General features: G+C 32.8%; 1 pseudogene; it reads right to left on the reverse strand.

Annotated features, from left to right (window-relative positions):
* Positions 1-15925, reverse strand: part of LOC149555516 (NAC domain-containing protein 6-like) — a 71123-nt pseudogene extending 55198 nt beyond the window's left edge.
* Positions 15926-22445: the final 6520 nt, after the last annotated feature.

Here is a 22445-nt window from a genome sequence, read left to right on the forward strand (position 1 = left end):
ACATTGGAGTCCCCCTTTGCTTGGCATCCTTAAAATCAATACTGATTGCTCTTCTCGTGGAAATCCTTGACCTACTAGTATAGGGGGAGTTGGGTTTAATAGCTAGGGTGAAGTTAAGTTTCTTTTCTCCATCCACAAAGGTTATCATACCAATAATATCAGATGGAGGCCCTAGCTATCTTGTTCTTGGGTAGTTGTGAAGTTATTGAATAAGAAAGATCTTGAAGGTGTTAATTGGCTTCTAGATTTGGTTATAAAACAAATTATTCAATTATGTAGGTCTCTTGACTCTATTAGTTCCACTCATGTCTCTCAGGAGTGGAATAGTGTGGCTGACTCAAAGGTTTCTCTCCCTGACCACCGTGTGACATAGGATAAAGCTCATTAGAGTGTATCTTCTATTGTTCTCATCTCTTTTGATTTCAATAATTTTTTACCCTTTCTTAATGTGATAGATTATATAATATAATTATTTTCATTTTAAAATCATTGATTTAAAATAGATTCTATTTATAGATGAAATTGACCTAATTTACTTCAAAACTATCTCACAACAAATCATAGACTATGATAAAAATCTATTATACAACTAGCACTTGCACCTTTGATGGTGCAAGGGGTTACATCGATAGTCTTATGTACTTTTGAGTATTTTCTTGAGTATGTTTTCTATGTAATATGTTTGATTCAGTTGTTTCATTTTGATTTCTTGTTACACTCATAATACAAATGCTTTGTTTGAAAAGTCATCTGGTATAGATGGTCCTCCTCTTTTTTGTGTATAATTGTATATTGATTTCTTTTCATTTTTTAGTATCTTTCAAAAGTGAAGGCATGTTGGATATAGAGACCATCTATTGTTTTTAGCTATAAAAGTGAGTCCTTGTCTTTTAATTCGATCGATATCATCTGCTTCTTTCTATAGTGTGAGTCCCTAGCATTTATCTATTGTGACAGCCCATAACATGGTGAGTGACAATTGTCTTTGGCTACCTAATGTGATTGACACTATTGGAACACATTTTGCCTCATCCTAATTCTATGGTGGTCCATTGTAGTTTTCAAAATGTATAAAAAACATACATGGGCATGTCTGGTGGCTTGGTACCTATTCTCTAGATAATGTATATGATTTCACAAGTCACTCTATTGATGAGTCCTGCTTCTATCCAAATGCTTGTTGTAAGAATTATGTGTTGTCTTGTATAGAGGAGTACATGTTTTTCCATTTTTTTGTCATACATCTCACTCTTATCTTTGCATCCAAAATTTATTAATGTTCTTGTTGTGATTGGGTGATTTAATGATTTTGGTATTTTCTTATTATGTAGTTGCATTGCATCATTTGGAGTGTGTAGATGTATAGACCTATTAAATTGTCCATTTTCATCTGTGCTTAAGTGGATGTCTATATGACTCTATAGAACCTCCCAATCATGTTGTGTAGGGTTGGCTTCTTGTACATTGTGTAAAAGCTGATGGAATTCTATTTGTTTAGTAGTTTCGCCTTGTTATTGAAAGATTGTTCACAAGGTAACAATTTTAGTGAAGTGCTCTCATATCAGCCAAGCACTTGAATGTGATGTATAGATTGATTTGTCCATAATAAGGGGTAGTTGTGCAAGATCACCAAACAAAATAACTAATACTCCATCAAACTGAACATATTGTCAATGAGCAAAAGCCTCTCATAATCAGCTATCAATTTTAAGTCTAGTCTATGTTAGTGTTAATATTAGAGCTAGAAAACAACAAATACACGAGATTTGAAGTTATGAGTCACATTGAGATTTATGGTTTCTTCAACAATGTAAACAATTGAGTGATATTTCATATGCAAAATGTCATAATAATGCATAAAAGTAATTTATTGTAAAAGATATATTTTCAAATTATGATAAATAATGACAAGTTTTAACAATTTAATGCAATAAAAATATTATTAATAATGTTCACCAATTTAAGATAATATAAATAAAATATTTTTCCATCTAATTAACTTGATATGAATTAGATAGTTGAGAGTTATATATTTTTACGATTATTCAACATATTAGAATATCAATTCTAGTTAAATTTGAAATTTTAAGTTATATTTTTTTATTAAAATAAATTTATGTAGAAATTAATTGTTCAAATCATTGCATCTAAATTACTAAAAAATATATTTCTATAAATACAAATTTAGATATTTCAAAATTTGAATATGAACTAAACTGACAATATATAACTAATTTGGGTGAGAATGACATATCAATATAAAAGTAAGTTCATAATAAAATATATATTTTTGTAATAAATGAAATGATAAAAATATCCTCATTAATAACTTACTAGAATTTCAATTTGAAAAAAAATAATAGTGACAATACATAACTAATTTGTGTAACAATAAATAATATAAAAAATAGTAATAATTAAAAACAATAATTTTATTATGTAATGAATTTTATAATGTAAATGAAATATCTTCATTTATTAACTTATTTTTAAATTTGATTGGAAGTTTAATAATTTTATCCAATTTAAGAATTAAAAATCTTGCAGTTATAAAAAAATCAAAACTAAAAAAATAAAAATAGAAATATTTTTTAATTAGTAAATGGCTAAGGCCCTTAAATTTTATTATCATAAAAGAAAAATTACATAAGTTGTCTCCATTCAAATGAGCACTGGTAGGAAAGTTCTAACGGAGAAGAAAACCTCCAGTCTAGCTTGGGACAAGTGTCCTATATTATTACATTTTAAAAGGGCATACCCTAGTCATCAAATTACACAAAACTAGATAACCAATATCTATACAAAGGATAAGGAAAGCATCCCCATTAAATGGCATAATACCAATACAATTGGGTAAATTTTAGCAAACCACTGTAGGTACATCAATAAAGGTGCACCCTCTCCATGTTGCCTCTCTTCTCCTCCTGATGCTAATAGCCATCCTTTCTATTTCTAATTCATAAACAAGGTTAGAAACATAAAATCCTTAATCAACCTTTCTTTGTTAAAGGATACCCTCATCTGAAAAAAACCAAGGGCAAGCTAAAGTATCTCTTACTCATGTAGAAAAATAACAAAGAGGAAGGCAAACTATCCACATAACTCTCTAAACTTAGCCTAATTTAATCCACTAAAATCAAGGTAATCAAAACCCGCAAACAAAAACCTAATAATCTAAAAATTGAGTTATACACTCCTCTATCTAAGGATAGCACCACAGTAGCTACCTATTAAAATAGAAGATAAAGTAAAATTATAGAGATTTAAACATATCAAGCCAAAGCCCCAACTTGAAGTTCCAATATTGTGATTAAACTATCTAAACTTAATCTTACAAACTACAACTATCCCAAACAAATGCATCAACTTACTCTTCAAGAGTTCCTATCACCTCCGATCTATGATAATATATGAATAATGGAAAATTCTACCCTATAGACCATGACTAATTAGACTAGTAAGGCAATTTAAAATAGACCTGTTACTTCCTACACCCCAGATCTGATGGACTAATCTACATCAGATCCTAGAAATAACTAATAAGAAAGAATAGAGACTCGATTGAGCTATAGAATTCAACTGCAAGGCCTATATAGAAACCCTCAAATTAATAAGATTCACAATATTAAAGCTGCCAAGATTCCACTACTATCTACCAAAATTAACACTATAGTCCAGATATAACACCTCCTCAATTTGAGTAAACAAGAGCTCTATGTAGATTTAAGGAAATCATGTACTTGCCTTGCATCCATAAATTGTAGTGAAATGTTAATAGTCTATAAAACTAACAATCGAAAACATGCCCTGCTCTATCATCAAACATAAAAAACATCATCTGCTAACCATTTACCATAACAATTAACCAAGAACCCAACACAAAAAGAGGGTACATAACATAATATTTACCATTACTACTTATATAAAACCATATAGCTAGTTTGCTTTACATTGTCCAAAAGAAGTCACAAGATCTAGTATCTTCATGATAATAAAAGAGCTATATACAACCTTCAAACTATGTTCTACCATATACATATACCATAATCTTTCAATACAAACCATAACTGGGCATGAAGCTTAAACAGAACATGCTAGCCCTAGAAACATATAAATTGACTATTATAGACTACAAATATTACCTAAACATATAAACATAGCTTATTTCTTATGTACCATACTAATATTGGAAATTTCATTAGGGTTCTCAACCTGATAATTTGGGAGAAACTCAAAATCAAAATTTTCCCTACTAGTCTTTTCCACATTCATCGTGCAAAAATCTAGGGCTTCTAGATCTTTAAAGGAAACCCCAGGCTAAATATAAGCATTAACTGCTTTCAGATAATTAATTAACTAGTCCTTACTCTCATCCTCCACTATTCCCCTCCAAAGAAGAAGGAATTGAATATTGGCCTCCATTCTAGGTATAATGCTCCCGAACAATTAAGGACAGGCGACAGAAAATGATGCTTAATTCTAGGGATCCTGATGGGAAACCCATGTATTTTTCTGGCAATGGGATCCTTAGTTTGTTGTGAATACTACATACTCCTTTTTCTAGCCCTTTCCTCCATGTGGGGTCGAAGATGCTGCGGTAGAGACAAATAGTATCCTCAATTTTCACTTTTTCCCTTACTGAATGATCCAATTATGTCATTGTTGGTTCTCCATGTAAACGAATAATCAAAGATTCCTTCCCTAATTTCTTTGCTGACTACAATTCTTTCCATGTTGTCCATAGGATTCAGTATTTGATTCCACCATTCTGGTTTGATGTTCCCACAAAATGCTATTGTATGGGATTTAGTGGTATGCCGAAATACATAAACATTCAAATCCATGTTCTCCAATCTCAATCTACCAGTGAATAGGGAAAATGATTGCAATCAAAATGATAGGAGAACTTTCTAGAACCTAGCCTAGCATGATCTCATGTGGCTGATGATAGCCATCCTAGCCATAGTGAAAATCCCAAACTATATTTGAATACCCGTGACCTAGAGAACAAGTAAAACTTGATGGAATGCCACCATTACTAATGATGGTGAAACTGGAGAGAAATGATGGGTTTATATCCACATCCCAAATTCCACCAAAACAACATACTAAATCTATACTTAAGGGGACTCTCTACAAACTAAGACCGAGACTGAACCAACAAGCTAAGATTATAAGATAAGATCAAATATATCAATACTATAAACTTATCAATGGAAAGAGGGAAGATCCTATAGGGCTAATCTCTCTAGGATGAGGTAAATTAACCATTATTATATATCTACAAATTTACCCCATCTACTCCTTTGTTGGCTAAAATATCTACTTTCTGATTTCCTTCTTGAAAAATATGACATATTTGAACTTTCTCAAATTGATCTATAAGACCAAGAACTTCACCTAATTTTGAGTTCAAGACCCAATTGGGGGTAACTTTCTTCCTAACTACATTTAGGATTATCTCACCTTCAATAATGACCCTATTCAATCCTAATTCATGACATAATTGTAAACCCTTGTCCAAAGCTTCTAACTTTTCTAGGTTGTTAGAGTTAGGCATAATGGATGAAGCTTTCTTTGCTACCCACTTACTTGCATCATTGTTGATGATACAATCTATGTTTACCACCTTGGGATTTCTTCTTGTAGCCTCGTCAAAGGGGGGGTGGCACCCATCTGCACCTATTCCTTTGCTCCTTACTCTTCTTAAAATATACTAGAGGTGGATTAATCAAATTAGGCCAGTTCTTCTTCATTTTTCGATCCCAACTTGAGAAAGAACCTTCCTCTTTCATAGATTTCGTAAGATGGGAATTCATCATTTCCACTACACAAGCCTCTATCTTTAATAGTAACTCATCTAATTTCAATTTAGCTTCTTGAAAAATGTGAAAATTTCCATCCTTCCATATCTCCTAGGCTACAATAGAGGGGCATAAATTCCAAAGTTTATCATATACTCCTTTAAACATGCCTATAGGCTAGACATTAAGAAAATTTGTGAAGGATTCTAACATCGAAGAAGACCACCCTAATCTATTTTTAAGAAAGTCCTAGTAGACCTAGGCAAAAGGGCATCTATATAATAGGTGATCCATGTCCTCACAATTCTATTTACAAAGAACACACCTTGAAGGGCTTAAAATTCAAAATTTGGCTAATCTGTTAGCTATCAAGATTCTATTCTGGGATGATAACCATAAAAAGAAGCCTGCCTTAGGAAGAAATGCTGAATCCCAACAAATTTTGAGGGGGATTTCAATTTTACTCCATCTATGAGAATGAATGAAAGTGTGATATCCATTTTTCACAGTATATCTTCTGTCATTTGAGGTAGCCCAAATTAGATCATCATTCCTTTCTACTTGCTTAATCTTCCTACTTGATAGTATCTTCTCATAAGCCTCATTGGATAGAGGGTCTAATCCCAACCTTCCATAGATCTCCAAATCCATCGGTAGGTACCTTCTAAAGAAATCTTAGTCTTATAATTACCCACTTTATCCCCCCATACAAAAACCAACTTCTCCTTGAGATCCTTAGGTAAGGACTAGCCATAATTAGGGGAAAACCATCCCAAGAATTGTCCCAAAATAAGGCTTTTTCACCCCAGTTTTCATGTCCCCTTTTCAAATAATAAAAAAATAATAATCTTTGCTAAGGCAGGCAGGCCCAAGAAAGTGAAGATTCGGAAAAAGGGGGTTAATCTTTGAAAACCGTTGGACTAATAAATGAAAATTATTATTAAAATATGTTTCATTAAACTCTCTTGGACATGAGTTATAGTTATGCCCTCTTTTAAGGGGTTTGGAGGCATTTTGGGCTGATTCCAGAACTTGATTTTGCTCATTTCTTTGTTATTCTTCAGAGGCTGCCAAACCTGTGGAGAAGGAGACCCAAGAACAGGAGTTTGCAGGTTTCTAGGGAGAGCCAAGAATGGGAGTTTTTAGGTTTCCAAGAAGGCTAAGGATGGGAGTTTGAAGCCATTCCATGTGTATGCTCATACAGAGTTTGCCTTTGTGCTGAATAGTGCAGATTTGTGAATTTTCGGGGTTGTTTTTTGGTATGAGTTTGGTGTTTTCAGTAGAGTATTTCATATCAGTTTGGGTTTATGCTGTATTTCAGACTTTAAGGTGTTAAAATAGAGCTGAATATATGTATTGGGACGTGATTAAACTTCTAAGATAGATTATTAGTGTTTTTGTGGTGTTTTCGGGCATTTTTGTGTTAATTTCGGGAGCCCGATGAGCATAGTTTTTGTCCTACATTTGTGAACTGTTGTGTAAAGGCTATACAGATCTGAAAATGTCATTTTTTAGGCTGTTATGCTGCTGAAATTTCTGTAAAAGTTTCCATTTTCAGATTTATTAATAATTTGTGAAGTTGTGAAGCTTTTGGCACTATTTTCAGCATACCCGATTTGGGGTTTCTTGAGAAATTTGGTGGATCCTTGGAATATTAGTTGTTTGATTTTAAAGATCTGATTTGAGGCTTGAAATATCATGTAAAATTAGAAAAGGGACATTTTAGTGGTATCAGAGCCATGATCTTGCCAACCTGAGGGTTTGTAGAAGTTTGCATGTCAGTTTTGACAACTACCCAGATCTTGCATTTCAGTTTTGAGAACTACCCAAATCTTGCATGTCATAATTTATGGTTGCATGTTGCTTCTAATCAGCTGCATGTCAAAATTTATGGTTGCATGCTACTTCTAATCATTTGCATGTTAGTTCTTGGTGAATTTGGTGGTTGTAGAAGTTTGCATGTTAGTTTTGACAACTACCCAGATCTTGCATGTCAGTTTTGACAACTACCCAGATCTTGCATGCCAGTTTTGACAACTACCCAGATCTTGCATGTCATAATTTATAATTGAATGTTGCTTCTAATCAGCTACATGTCAAAATTTATGGTTTCATACTACTTCTAATCATTTTCATGTTAGTTCTTGGTGAATTTGGTGGTTGCATGTTGCTTCTAATCAGTTGCATGTCAAAATCTATGGTTTCATGCTACTTCTAATCATTTGCATGTTAGTTCTTGGTGTTTGAAGAAGTTATATCCTATTGGGTTTACACTCTACTTTATCCAGAATGGACAGGTATAGTACAGAGTCTCAGAGGACACGATCTTGGACAATTGATATCTAGAGTCAAAACAGCAGAAGGATGGTTATTTAGACATTCGAGATAAACTTATGAAAATAAGCCATGACATGTCTGAACAGTTGGTTGAGCACCACCGTATAATGAATGACATGTTGTCCGACCCAGCTAAGGTGGATAAGTTGACTGGATTTCTATTTGACAAATTTTCTCACAGGATAGATGACAAAATTCCCAAGAACTTGCATGAGGAGTTTGAGAAACTAACTGATAGCCAGGTAGAGGTCTCAGATTCTACTCTGCCACAGGAGGTGGTGGGAAAGGATATTACACAGATTGATAGTAATGGTCAACCTGATACTCAAATTGAGACAATTGTTTACAGGTCATCAAAGGGTGATGCCACAAGTATTCAGGATGGTATAGTTACAACATGCAGTGACTACAATGTAGTGGGTTCAGATGATGATTATGAGGATGTTGTTGTGCAGGATGGTGAGATACCTGGTAGAGATGAGCAGACATTGAGCATTCATGACTTTGCTGAGAAAGAGTACCAGGCATAGTTAGATGCTTCATCACATGAGGTTGAGGTTGGTAGTACTTCACATGATTTGTCCAGCCAGCTGAAGGTGAAAAAAGATAGTATTGTGACTTCATTATCTCATCATGACAGGTATGTGGAGTTAGTTAGTATTGGTCATATTACTCAGTTGAGGAGTTTTCTTGAGTTACCAGTTGATTCTAGTTTATGGATATGGACTCGAGATTGTTATATTGGCATTTGGGATTCAGTTGACTGGAGATCTTTAACACTTTTTGGTAGCGATGTTTGTTTGGGTGCTATCATGGATTTGATTAGCAGATTACGTGGTGTTGTCTTTTCTTGTGCCAGTATCTTGTCTGATGTTGGTATTATTTTTTATACACCGATGTTGGGCTTTGTTCATATATCCAGTTGACCATACTTGCTGGAATGTGTTGATGATATTTCATATTTGGCAATGTGTATAGATGAGTCCCAGGATCATATTGGCATTGATGACATCCAGGAGGATGCAATGGGCAGTTTTGAAGACTTAGTTTCCTTGGGTATAGAGCAGTTGGATAGCAATGCTAATGTTTTTGATACTCTGTATGTTGATATGAGTTTTAGATTTGATTCACAGGATATGGATGGTAATACTCTAGAGACTAGTAACTTTGAGGATACTCCTTTAGACAGTGCATCAGAGGAGGTTTGTAGGAGACAGTCAAGCCAGTGCCATCATGTGTCTAATCAGTTGAGAGTTAGTGACCAAGACATTGCTATCACTTGCCAGCATTTCGATGCTGCTCGTCAGTTGTTAGTAGCTTATGGATGGGGTTCTCCTACTAGTGATGAGTAGGGAAGCAGTTATCTTTCCTTGACAGAGTTCCACTCTTTATGGGAGGCTATCCAGATTTTGAGACAGGATTATATGCAGTTGGTAGCCGATAGAGATTATCTTATGAAGTGGGGTAGTACAGCATATGATGCATTTTTGGCCAAGGAAGATGAGGTGAGTGAGCTTACTGAGTAGCTTGAGGTGACTTCTGAGATTCTTGAGAGTACACAGTTGGCTTTCAAGGAGTCACAATTTCATTTGGCTAAGGTGATCATGGAGTTAGAGCAACTACAGTCTTTACCTGATTTTATACAGTCACAAGCTGTGGTGTTTGGTGATTCGAGGATGTCCATGGCCGAGATTGTCAGAGACAGTGGAGATGGGGATGCATCCATTCTTGATACTAACATTGGCATATTAGGTTCATTCCCACTAGAGTCAGGTTCAGTTGAGTTGGTTGTTGTAGCAGATTGTTGTATTCCTGACATGGTGGTGGCCTCTAGTATTGATGGCATAGAGACTAGAGATGTATCAAAGATCATGTGTGATGTTGGTGAGTCGACAGTTGGCATGGTTCCTTCTAGTAATACTACTCCCTTGGTGATATCTTTGGAGGTAGTAGTCAGTTCCAACATGGTTAATGATCAATTGCAGTTAGTTTCATCTAGATTACAGTCTGAGCCACTAACTGAGATTGGCGCATTCTATCGGCATTACACTGTGAGGTACGCTCATCAATTTACCTTTGATGACCATGTTGATGAGATAATGATACAGAGATGTACTTTGGTTCCTAGTGCTTATCATCAGTTATGGGACAATTTGATGCCTCAAGATGAGAGTTGTGATGGGTATGACATGGTGATAGGTTCTGCAGTTGACAGCTTGATAATATGTGACTTAGAGCAGGAGTTTGGGAGTGATGCTTCAGTGGGTGTTGTTATTGATTCTACTCCTTTGGCTATGACATCTCCTGACTTAGCTAGTGATTAGTCATAGTGGGTTGTATCACTTGTTCATGGTGAGCTGTTGACTGAGGTTGGTTTTTTTAATCAACATTATATTACAGGGTATGTACATCAGTTAGCATTTGATCCTTGTTTTGAGGAGTTGATGGCAGAAAAATTTGGTTTGGATTCCATTTCTTACTCTTTATCTTGTAATTTCTTTTCACCATCAGCAGTGCATGGGAGTTATGGTTATGAGATAGTGGCTGTTGATTTGCAGAGTTGTGTTGACTGCAGGAGTTGTATAGTCTGTGGATTCTCCCTACTTGGTACAATTTCATTCGAGAGCATTCACCATTGTTGCAGAGTTGGATTGTAAATTCTGTATAGGCCAGTGGGATGCGTTGATGGTATTTACTGTGTTGGTAGTTTGATTTGTCCACTTTACTTGGGTTCTGATGTTCTAAGAGTTTGTGTCTCATGGGTTTTTGACTATGGTGGTGGTGATTTTGGAGTTTGGTTGAGCTATAATTGTCAGTTTGATTATGGATTCCTCTTGGTCATATTGCAGGAGCTATAATAAAGAGGCATGCATGTTCATGAAATTGGATATACAAAAAGCATATGATATGGTTGATTGGCGCTTTCTATGCAAGGTCCTTGAAGCCTTTGGCTTCTCTCATCAATGGATAAATTTAGTTTTAAAATTTATCTCTACCCCTAAAATCTTTGTTCTCATTAATGGATCGCCCAAAGGCTTCTTTGAAATCAAAGGTTTTAAGATTATGCTTTAGTAACCTTTTCTTAGTAGGGGCGTTTAAGCCCCTAGCATTCCATGTTGTGACCCTCATGTTTCCTTGGGAAGGTACTTCCCCTTCCCATTATTCATTAGTTGATCTATCTTCCTTTGTTCTCTGCACAATCCCTCTACTTCTCTGAGTTCCTTCAAGGATTGCCTGCCTCTTTTTCCTTTTATTCTACCATATTTAGGTGAACTCAAACCTTCTTGGTTCATCTATATCCCAAGGTGCTCAGACTTATTTGTTTCATTCTAAACAAATGAAGATATTAATCCACTTTTCCCTTCTTGTTCTTCATTCTCAAGTTCACTAATGATTTGGTGAATTATGCTTGGCTACTCCCCATCTATATCTTCCATGCTATCTCTTTTGTTCCCTCTGTCCTCTTGCTCTGTCACATTTCCACCTATCTTAGTCTATCCTCCCATCTTGTCCTCAATCTCAATTTTTAGTAAATCTCTTCTTAAATCTTCAGCTGAATAATTATCTCCTCCTAATTTAAGGATTTTGTGAAATAATTCCTCCTTCTAGGCCTTTGAGCTATTATCAATATTGTCCTAGTTGAACACCTAGAGTAACTCTTCAAATAGTAGGTCTAGATCCTTATCTTCTAAACTTAAGTTGTCCATTGCAGGGTCCAAAATGATGTCTTTGTTTAAAAAGTTCTACTCTTCTTCTGTCAAGGAGCTGTCTATACCTTTAGTAATCTAATCTTTATGCTTATCTTCTGGAGTGAAAGGGGAGTTTACAATTGCTATTGGAGTCTACTAGAACTTAGAAGTTCTTATACTAACCTCCTTTCTAGGAGTAGTGATCCTTTCTTTAGAGATTTTCATTTGACATTGTTTTTTCTGACTATCAACCTTCAGTCATCCATCTCCTTCAGCTTTGTTAGAATTTAATTCAAAAAGTAAGGAGTTTTCCAAGCTCTCTATATTGTCTTTCCCAAGACCCTCTGCTGCTGAATTTTGTGCTGATGCTAGAATCTCTTTGTCTAGGTCCTTCTTTTCCATATGACATGATTGTTTCACTAGAGTTCTGCTGCTAGAGATATTTATCATGTGCTGACCCCTCTTATTGGTGCTATCTAAATTTTCTCCTCTTCCTCTATTAGTGTCCTATTCTTGATTCCTTTCTACCTTTAGCTCACTATCTATTGTATCCTTTTCTATTTCTGGGCTACTTCTCTGCCCTAGATTGCTTTTCGGAGCTTTCTGTTTCCTTTTAGATCTCCGTTTGGTGGATGCCTCTTTCTTATCTCTCTCTCTTTACCACTTTCTTTGTGTCCCACCACAATGATGGATTTGATTCTTCTATCAGGTTCTAATTTGTAGCCATGATCTAATTTAGAACATCATAGCTCAAAATATGTAACATGCTTACCATAATTTGAGGATGTGATTGACTCAGCCGATCTAGTGCTCAACTCCTTTTTCTAAGTGCTAATAATTGGGACCATACTTAGCAAGTCAGAGGTGCGAGGTAGATATATCAATTTTTTCCTTTTATCATCCTTTGCCCTTATGATTTTAGATATCTCTCCTTCATATGTTTGTAATGTTATCTCATAGGATGCCTTCTTTGTTACCACTCTTTTGCAAATAGGAGAAGATTGGTTAAATTTTGTTCTGATAAATAATTTCACATTCTTGGAATCCTAGAAGTAGGAATCTAGCCCTATGAATTCTCCTATAATAGATCCTATTGATTTGAGGGTTTCCAACTATTTCTATTCCAATGGTAAAGCTTGAATATTGAACCATATAGGGCACCTAAAATCTATCCCTTCTAACTTAAAATCTAGACACCAATCTACAAATTTGACAATATGACAATTGAAAAAAAATCTGATATATTCATAAATTATTTTTTAATATTTATGCTCATACATTGCAAGTAAAGGGTTTTATCTAAAAATCAAGAGATACTTACCTCGTTGCAACATATTTCCTCTAATTAGTTTGAGAGATAGAAAAAATCTTCGCTAGGGCTAGTCCATACCGTGAAAATTTCCATTTCTTGACATTCTCTTCATGCTACTTTGATTTCCTCATTGGAATGCAAATGGTATTTTCCTCATAGACTGGTTTGGCATTAGGATCTATCTTTCCTTTAAGGTTTAAAGAATTCTTCTTAGCAGATCGCCAATGAGGAGGGAGATAGAGCTGCAAAGATATGTCTTGAGATTCAACCATATAGGGGGTATTGGAATGAAATGGAGTGGAAGGTCTAGGATTATCAGCTTCTAAATGAGGCAACTTGATAGGTTTGGGAAGGGCATATTTGGTGAGATTGAAAGCCCTAAATTGGTCATTTAGGCTCTCTATAGTAAAGAATGACAGAGGGCAAAAACTGCAACCAAAATCAGGTGTGACATAGAAGGTATTGGCTTGCAAATTCCTTGGCTCTGGTCATCTTTCATGTGTTGCCTTCTGTTGGTGAATCAATTTACATGGATGTTGTCTCTATCCCTTGATGTTTTCACTGTTTGCTAGTAGGGAAAATTTGTTTGCAGTTTTCACCACATATTGAGTTTTCTGTAAATCTTGAGAACCTTTAAAGTCCTGCACTAATTTTTTCATGTGACTATCAAATTTTTCCATTTTTCAAAGAGCTTTTCTTTTAATTTTAAAAGATTAAATCTAAAATAGAAATATTCAAATCTAATTGGATGAAATCAAAAAATTCATAGATAATTAAGTAGAAGCGTTTACACAATATATTATACAATATGTTGGCCAACACCTAAATAAATGTAATTGAGTATTAATGACTTTGGCAATGATTTTGTATATAAGTCTTACTTTAATTAAATCTTAAGAATTTATCCATGAGACATGAAGTATATTGTCTAGCTTTTATCATTTTTAGTGCACATATAATATATGAATAAATATTCAATTAAGGAAAGTAAGGATCAATTATCAAATGGCATTTTAAAGTTTGATGCAAATGTTTAAATGCAAGTCAATAATATAATATCATTTTGTTCCCTCTATGATATTGTTAGAAATCTTCTTAAATTGTAAGGATTTTTTCTGTGATTGTTGTCTTTGTCACTCTATGTTTAGAAGTGGAAGAATTCATCTCTTCTTCTTTGCTATGTATTGCTACAAAGGGAATGAATTTCCCATTGCCATAATCTTCATTTGATGTTGCCATAGAAGTATTGTGCTTTCCATTTATCTCAAATAGAAAATGAGGTTGATGGGCATGACATATCCATACCAATGAATTGTAAGATTCCTGGCCACATTTTGTAGATTGAGATATCAATTGATTCTATTTAAATGGTTTAGGCCTAATAAACTCACCACCCAAAATCTACTTGACTGCATGTATAAAGAGCTTGTGAGATTAAGAATGATGTGAAATCTTATGTTTAGTGCATGCCACTTGTGCAGAATGAAAGCACCATTTTTTTTTGTATGGTTGATCCACTTCTCTAGGTACAAGCCTAGACACTACATTTGATACCTATCCTTTTCTTTCATGTCATTGTTGGTAATGTACTGAATCTCCTTCTCTTTTTGTTTGATCTACTTATTTGGCACCTAGTTGGCAAGGATTCTATTGGACTCAAACACTCAAATGCTTCATTTAACTGATCTATTTTTTTCCCATGTAGGTAGGGATAAGTTTTCTAGATACTTGTGTCACACACAGTTCCCGGTGTAAGATCTGCTTCTCAAGCATTTGACGATGCTGGAAAATCAAAACATTTGGATACAAGTCTGGTAGGGAAAAAGCCTATCGACTTAATAAATAAAACTATTGTAAAAATTATTACAATTTTCACAAAATATTGAAAATCCAATTAAAGAGACTACTACACAAGTTGATAGCTCTTTTTTCATTGATTCATGGACTATATATTTTTATGGTGAAGACCATCATATTAGAGTTTGGAAACATATCCAACATTGATTCATTGTATTTAAACCTAAACTTAAAGTCCTCAATGCATCTACCCTAAGTTTGAACACAACAATATCATCTATATACATGAGTAGATGTTAATTATATTCCACGACATAAAACATCAAGAACTACATTTCTTTGCATGAGTTAGATAATGTAATCTATATAGATAAATAAAAGGTAATCAGTAATATAAAATAATAAATGATTTTATTTCTATTAAATTTTAATAACTTGATGATAGATAACCGAATATAATATGAAGCATTCATGCTAAATAATTTTATACAATGAAACTGAGAAGCAACAAACACCAAGAATTACAACATACCCATCTTTAACTAAGATGTGATAAAATTACCAATACTTGAGAAGACAACCATCTAAGAAACAACACATACCCATCTTAAGAAATATCTGATCATCAGAATATCTATAAAATTAAAGCTAGGCTCCCAGACTTACCTTCACCCTGATAAGATTTTCTAACAAATACTAATAACCATAACAGAAACCCTAACCACAATAATTTCAAACCCAAAAGAAAACAACAAGAAACTATCTTAACTAGTTGTAGATCACTGTAAAACAAATTTTCTTCTATCATAATCAGTACTTGGGAGATGCCAAGGATCATATCAGTACAAATCCAAAGTTCCAATGCTATCAAATCCAAACTATTGGTCTTGCACTTTTTTCCTAAGATAAAACCCTACTAACTCCTCTTCTGTAGGGTGAAATCTAAACCCAGGAAGCTGAAATTCTCCCTCTATGTTGCCTTCCATCTTCAATCATCAAATGAATAGAAAAAAAAAATAGCTTCTATTCTATATATTACAAAAGTTCTTAGAGCTTGAAATAAAATCAAAGTCTTGTTCTTCAACAAAACCTAGAAAATGTGGAGATAATTTCCTGGAAACCATCATGCCAACTATATTCCATTCAATAAAATCATGTCTTGCTCTTGAAACAAAATGTATGAGACTTTTGAATGCAAGCCTGATCTTGGTTTTGCATTATTAAATACAAGTCATTCATTGTTATAATCGAGAAAAAGACTTGACTCTTGAATTCATGTCAAACCCATCAATGTTTGCACAACCTTAATCTACTTGGAATCTCTCATTTGAATATAAAATTTTGAGTATACACCACCTCAAAGTCATTGAGCATGTACACACATGTTCACATAAAGAAATGCAAAGTAGTTATGAATAGTCTTGAAAGATTTAATTGTTCCTTTTTCACATTATTAAATATTAGACTTAACATGACTTGTCACTTTAAAATATTCAATAAAATCTATTTGGGTTAAATGGAAATTGAAAGAAATTTTTTTACACATGGAAGTCAAATGATTGACACATATTGTTCTATTAAAAAATTGGTCAAGAGGTGAATATGGAAATGCATGAAGGTTGTCATTTATGGAAACATATCATTTATATCGAGTCAATAAGTTGTGAAGACAAAGTTTTGGTTTGAAGACTTAGAAAATCATCTAAGTATTGTGAAGGCTAGCAATGAAAAATATGAATATTTTGATTCATGCACTTTCCTAGATGTATTTTTACACATGTACATGCTGGAGGGAAGCTAGAGTAGAGTATGATGAGTATAGAACTAAGTGTAGATGAGTTTTGGAGTTGTAGGGATGAATATATTAATTATTTAATAGTTGTAGTCTTGTAAAGGCATAACAAGATATAATTAAGGAAATGGTAATTTGTGTTAATAAATTATTTTGGTTTACCAAAAAAATTACTTAACTAATTAGGGACTGCATAAAATTAGTTTCATTAACCCTAAGTGAGAAAATGTTAATTTTGTGTTTTGGGACACATGTGAAGATATAAAGGCAATAGGGCATAAGAGCTTGGTATAAAGAAAATAATTTTGGATGCGAAGTTGTGAGCTAGTTTTGTGATATTTTTAGATTTTGTAGTTTTTTTATTTTGTGATGCAAACTTGATGCTAAGAGTAGTCAAGTATATGCGAAGATTGTATAGTGAGCTACAGAGGTCAAATAAGATATTGAAGATATCAACATTGACAAGAGATTTTGTATATATACCTTTTGTGTACATAATGTCATTGTATATGCATGTTTGAATAGTGGGCTCATCTTTCTACTATTGTATTTGTAATACCAACTCCTAACATGGTTAATACTTCTAACCAGGTGTAATCCTCTAACATGAAAAAATATACTATAATACGCCTGTGTGCACACGCGCGCACACACACACACACACACACACACACACACACACAAGATTCCTAATAGGGTCAATATCTTTCACAAGATACTTTTCATTAGTGAATCATTTTGTGGGTACCATCCCCACTAGGGTTTTTCCTTGGCCAAACTTTCCCTAATGATATTTTAGTTTAATCACATGTTCATGTTTTAAGATTGTTAAAGATATCCATAGTTGGACAAAATTTTGTAAAATACTAAGTCATCGCCCCCCAATATTTCCTATTTCTTACAATTGGTATTAGAGACTAGTTACTCAAAAGAGGACTGACAACTTGAGTAAGATCACTATGGATTTAGATCAGTTGCAAAAGAATCCGAAAGAAGCTCTTAAGGAACTTGATGTAATCAAGGAAGAATGAGACATCCTAAAGTTCAACTATAAAGATACACAAGCTACCATTCAAAAGTTGAAAAACAAGATTGAATATATCAAATCCAAGAAAGAGTCAAATGATTAGACTGAGGATAGTGATGTAGTTTCTAAGATAAAGAAGAAGAAGAAGATCCTTAAGCATGGCCCTGAAATACCTAATAGAGTAAAAGCACAAACCTGTGTCACCTTTTAGGATATCCAACAGGGTTATGACCAAATAGCTTATCATGTAACACCCTGCCAAAGAACCCAAAAAGAAATTAACCTAAAGTTTCACGAAATTTGCAAAAGATTATTTTTAAAGATAAAGATACAACAATAGCTATATAATAGTACAAAAAATTAACATACAATCATATATCAACAACACATAAATAGGTTACAAATCTTAAGGGTCCCATGACGATGAACCACATTTAATTTTAATTAACACTAAATCCAATATATAATAAATCTACATCAAATAATTATATACAAGTATGAATCCATTTAAATAATATACAATCATCTTGAATGCCACTTGGAAATAATCATAATGCACCATCATCGACTCTACATGTCACAGGGTATGAAGGGTTGGAAGAATATACAACATAAAAATAGATTACAACATTTCATAGGATCTAATAAAATCAAATACAATATACTTAAGAGTATAACAATCTATCATAGCAATATAGGATTAGATAGAAAGGAACATCTACACAAACACATCCAACAATGGAATATAGTTGGATCTCAATGGTATAAGAAAAAGCAGTACCATCCAAACTCGTGGAACCCAAAAAGGTCCACTTCCATTGTGTTGAGGAGATAAAATCAAGTCCTAAATAGGATAACAAACTCAAAAGTCAAAATCAACATCTAGGTTCAAGGAATCACCTGAAAGAAAACTATCTCAAAGGGTACCAAGACATAAGTATCAACTAATCCCAAAGGCAACACTAATACATAGGAAGTCTATTATGCATGTGGGCAAGTGTCATCTCATGAGCCAACTCTAAGGTTAGCTTGGCAGCCTCTTGGGACTATGCCCCCCTAGTATCTCTATGTGGTATCAGTACCCTTTCATACAGACAAGGCATTCTAATGAGTCAACTCTAAGGTTACCTAGCTAGCCTTTAATCCTCTAGCCCCCTAGTGACTTTTTGTGATACCAATATCTTATTAATTTATTTTAAACTATTAAATGAAATGTTATCACTTATTAAAAAAACCTACAATAGATTGCCCAAGAAACCTCTTTAGGGCTCTGACATCCATTGCAAGCCACTTCCCAACATAACATATAGATAACCTACCCTAAGATCAGCAAAAGTAGAAGATCACAAAAGACCACATACCATACATTAATTCTTAAACAAGAAAATGACAAGCATTGAAAATCACTTATCTTAATCAAGGATTCCACCAACACAATCATCCTAATAAGACTGATCCCAAAATCAAGTATACATACAACAAATCTATGTCAACATGACATCATCAAGAATAAATCATACAAAGACCTTAGTCCTATACAAGCAACTGAAAAGTAATCCAAATACAACTGATTGAAGACTCAAAGGTTATATCAGATATGTCACACCATTCACCTCAGTTTCACACAAGAACACTAGAAAGCAATAACAATCAACAGATCAAAAATCCTCATACATCATATAAACCACATCACCATGGTTGAGTATAAAATATTGAGATCAAAACATCATCATGACATCATAGACAAAACTCCCAAGCCTTTGGTAAACATCTTGATTGGTCAAACTTAAGTCAATGTCAAAACCCAACAATAAAATCACATGTCATAAAAATAGTACATACAAAAATAACTTTCACAAAATATTAGGATTAGAAAATACCCTAGTTCCATTTTCACTTATAGGTTTTCAAGTTTTAAGTTTTGTTATCAAGTATATTAGTTCTTAATGTTTTTTGATCTCACTCTAATTTCCAAATTCACTAAGGTTTTCCAAGTTCACTACAATTCTAGACAATTCAACAATTCATATAAAGTTTCTTAAACATAGTATCATAGTTCAATCCATTTTTTTGAATACAAGATTCAATAAACATACACATTACAGTCTTTGTCTTTCAAAAAATTTAAACTTTTGAAAAGGGTTTTTGAGTTCTCATTTTTCCATTTCAAAATATTATAGTGACTATGTTTTTTGATTATAATAAACAGTTTATGTTTTCATTTCCAAAGTATCAAAACTACTAAGGTTCTTGAATTATCGAAAGATGTAATCAATTTCCCCTAATAGTAAAATAATCATTTTCATATAAAATCGAATCATTAAACAAAACCCGAGTTAACCCATCTCCCTAAATCACAATTCAAAGTACATTGTACAAATACATTTTAATAATAAATTAATTAAAAGCTTTAATTTAATGTTATTAAACCTCAACCAAAAATCATTAAATTAATTATTGATTATAATTACCTATTAATAACTTATTTTAAATTATTAATAAAATAGCTACTAATCTATTAATAACATAATAATTAACAATAATACTAATATAATTAACAATTATATTAATTAACAACAATAATAAAAAAATAATATTTAAGTTATTAAAATTTTTATAATTTTAAATATATTAAAAACTATTTATTAATTTAAAACTTTTAATAAATAAAATTTATTAAAAATAAAACTAAACTCCTAACATTTTTAAAGGCTCGTTAGCTTGCCACCCTTCGCTACCACCACAACAACTTTGTTGTTGCCACAACAGATTCTATTGTGCGCGCAACAAGGCACTGGCAGCGGAAGTAAAGAGAGAAGGGGGAGGTGGGGGTGTGGTGGCCCACCTCCCACTCACAAAAATTAAATTCTTTAAAACAAATCAATTTAATTGTTTATAAAAATAATAAATTCACCTCTTTGCCCATCATTTAAATATTTAATAATATAATTACAAATTACTATGTAATTACATTATATATATATATATATATATTTCTCTATTATATCCGATAGGGTAACTACATTCAACCAAACATATTCTCTATACAAAACTCCTAATTTTCTTCTCCAACCCTTATCTAAAAACACAAATTTCTTAATCGATTCTATCTATGAAATACCAAATTTAAACAAATGAGGGTTTCTAAATCATAAATCATATACATATAACCTCAAAGTGAAGAACAATTAAAATTACAACAAGGGTTCCAATCTAATTAATTCATTCATAGACATATTCAAGAACAAAGCAAAGAAGTTTTCAACACAAGGGTTTTCAAACAGATTTAAAAACTTCTAAACAAGTTTATCTAAACATGAAGAAGACTATACAATTAAACCATGAGATCCTACTTGATATGATGCTAACACATGAAAACGAAACACACAAATGCATGAAGCACATGAGAAGACCCCTTCCTTCTAAAAAGCTTCTTCCCTTGAAAATCACTTCTCCAAAACCCAGTTTCTGCAACAATGAGCTCTAGATCTTTGATAAAGAGCTCCCCCCTAAATTTGGCGCTCTAATTGTGCAATCATGCGAGGAAACTCACTGATCAATTACTGTTTATTACTTTATTACCTTTTACCTTTTAATGCGCAACTCTTTTAGATATTCAATTACAAAATATCCTAATTTAAATAATCAGTTTTCTCTCTTTAATTAATTGATTATATTTTAATTTCATGCATACGCTTTATGCAATTTAATTAAAATAAACTTTATTAAATTTATGTTTTCTCTATCTAGTTAATTTTTTTGATTGATTCTCTCTCTAGTTAATTACGATATGTTTTAATAATATATTTATTAATTCAACTAATAATAATATTTAGAGTTTATTATTTAAAATAAAACTCCTAAATAATAATTATTAAATTAAATAAATATAATTATGCCTAAATTAGAACCATAACTTTATCTTTAAGTTTCATTATTTTATTTAATTAATTCACGAGACACTTTTAATAATATATTTATTAACTTAATTAATAATATTATTTAGAGTTTATTATTAGAATAAAACTCCTAAATAAATTATTATTAAATTAAATAAATATAAAATGCCAATATTATAACATCAATAAAATCTCTAAATTTAATTCTTTTAATTAATTAATTTCTCAATTAACTAAATATAATTAAACACTAAATTTTCTTTATTAAATTTTCATTAAATCAAATCATTAAATTATCTTTTAATTTGATTGAATTATAACCAAAAATACTCACAGACCCACAAAATTGAATGCAAACCCATAACAAAGTATAGAAAACTAGATCAAACTCAAAGGTTAAAAATCATGAATTCATGTCACTTGATGAATTTGGAAAGATGAAACTAACTTAGATACTTGTCCTACTTTCTAGGACAATTAGTTTAGGGTTTAGGATTTGGACTCAAGAGTTAACTCCCCACTTATACCATTGAAATATTGTGATAGGGTATGGTCATGTTGGCAATTTAGGGAAGTCGATACTTGGTACTTGCAATCTACATAAAATCCACCCATGTACAAATACAATATTCTAAACTAAACAAGCAATGGTAGGAAGTGGTACATATCATGTAGGTCCCAACTAGGAGGTGACTATGTCTCCCTTCCTTAACCACATCAGAAACATCAAACACAAAGAAAACGTACATGCACACCATACACATGCAAGTATGGGGTAAGTATCCATA

This window comes from Cupressus sempervirens, chromosome 5 (assembly GCF_028749045.1).
Source record: "Cupressus sempervirens isolate cs-2001-9-10 chromosome 5, ASM2874904v1, whole genome shotgun sequence".
NCBI lineage: Eukaryota > Viridiplantae > Streptophyta > Pinopsida > Cupressales > Cupressaceae > Cupressus > Cupressus sempervirens.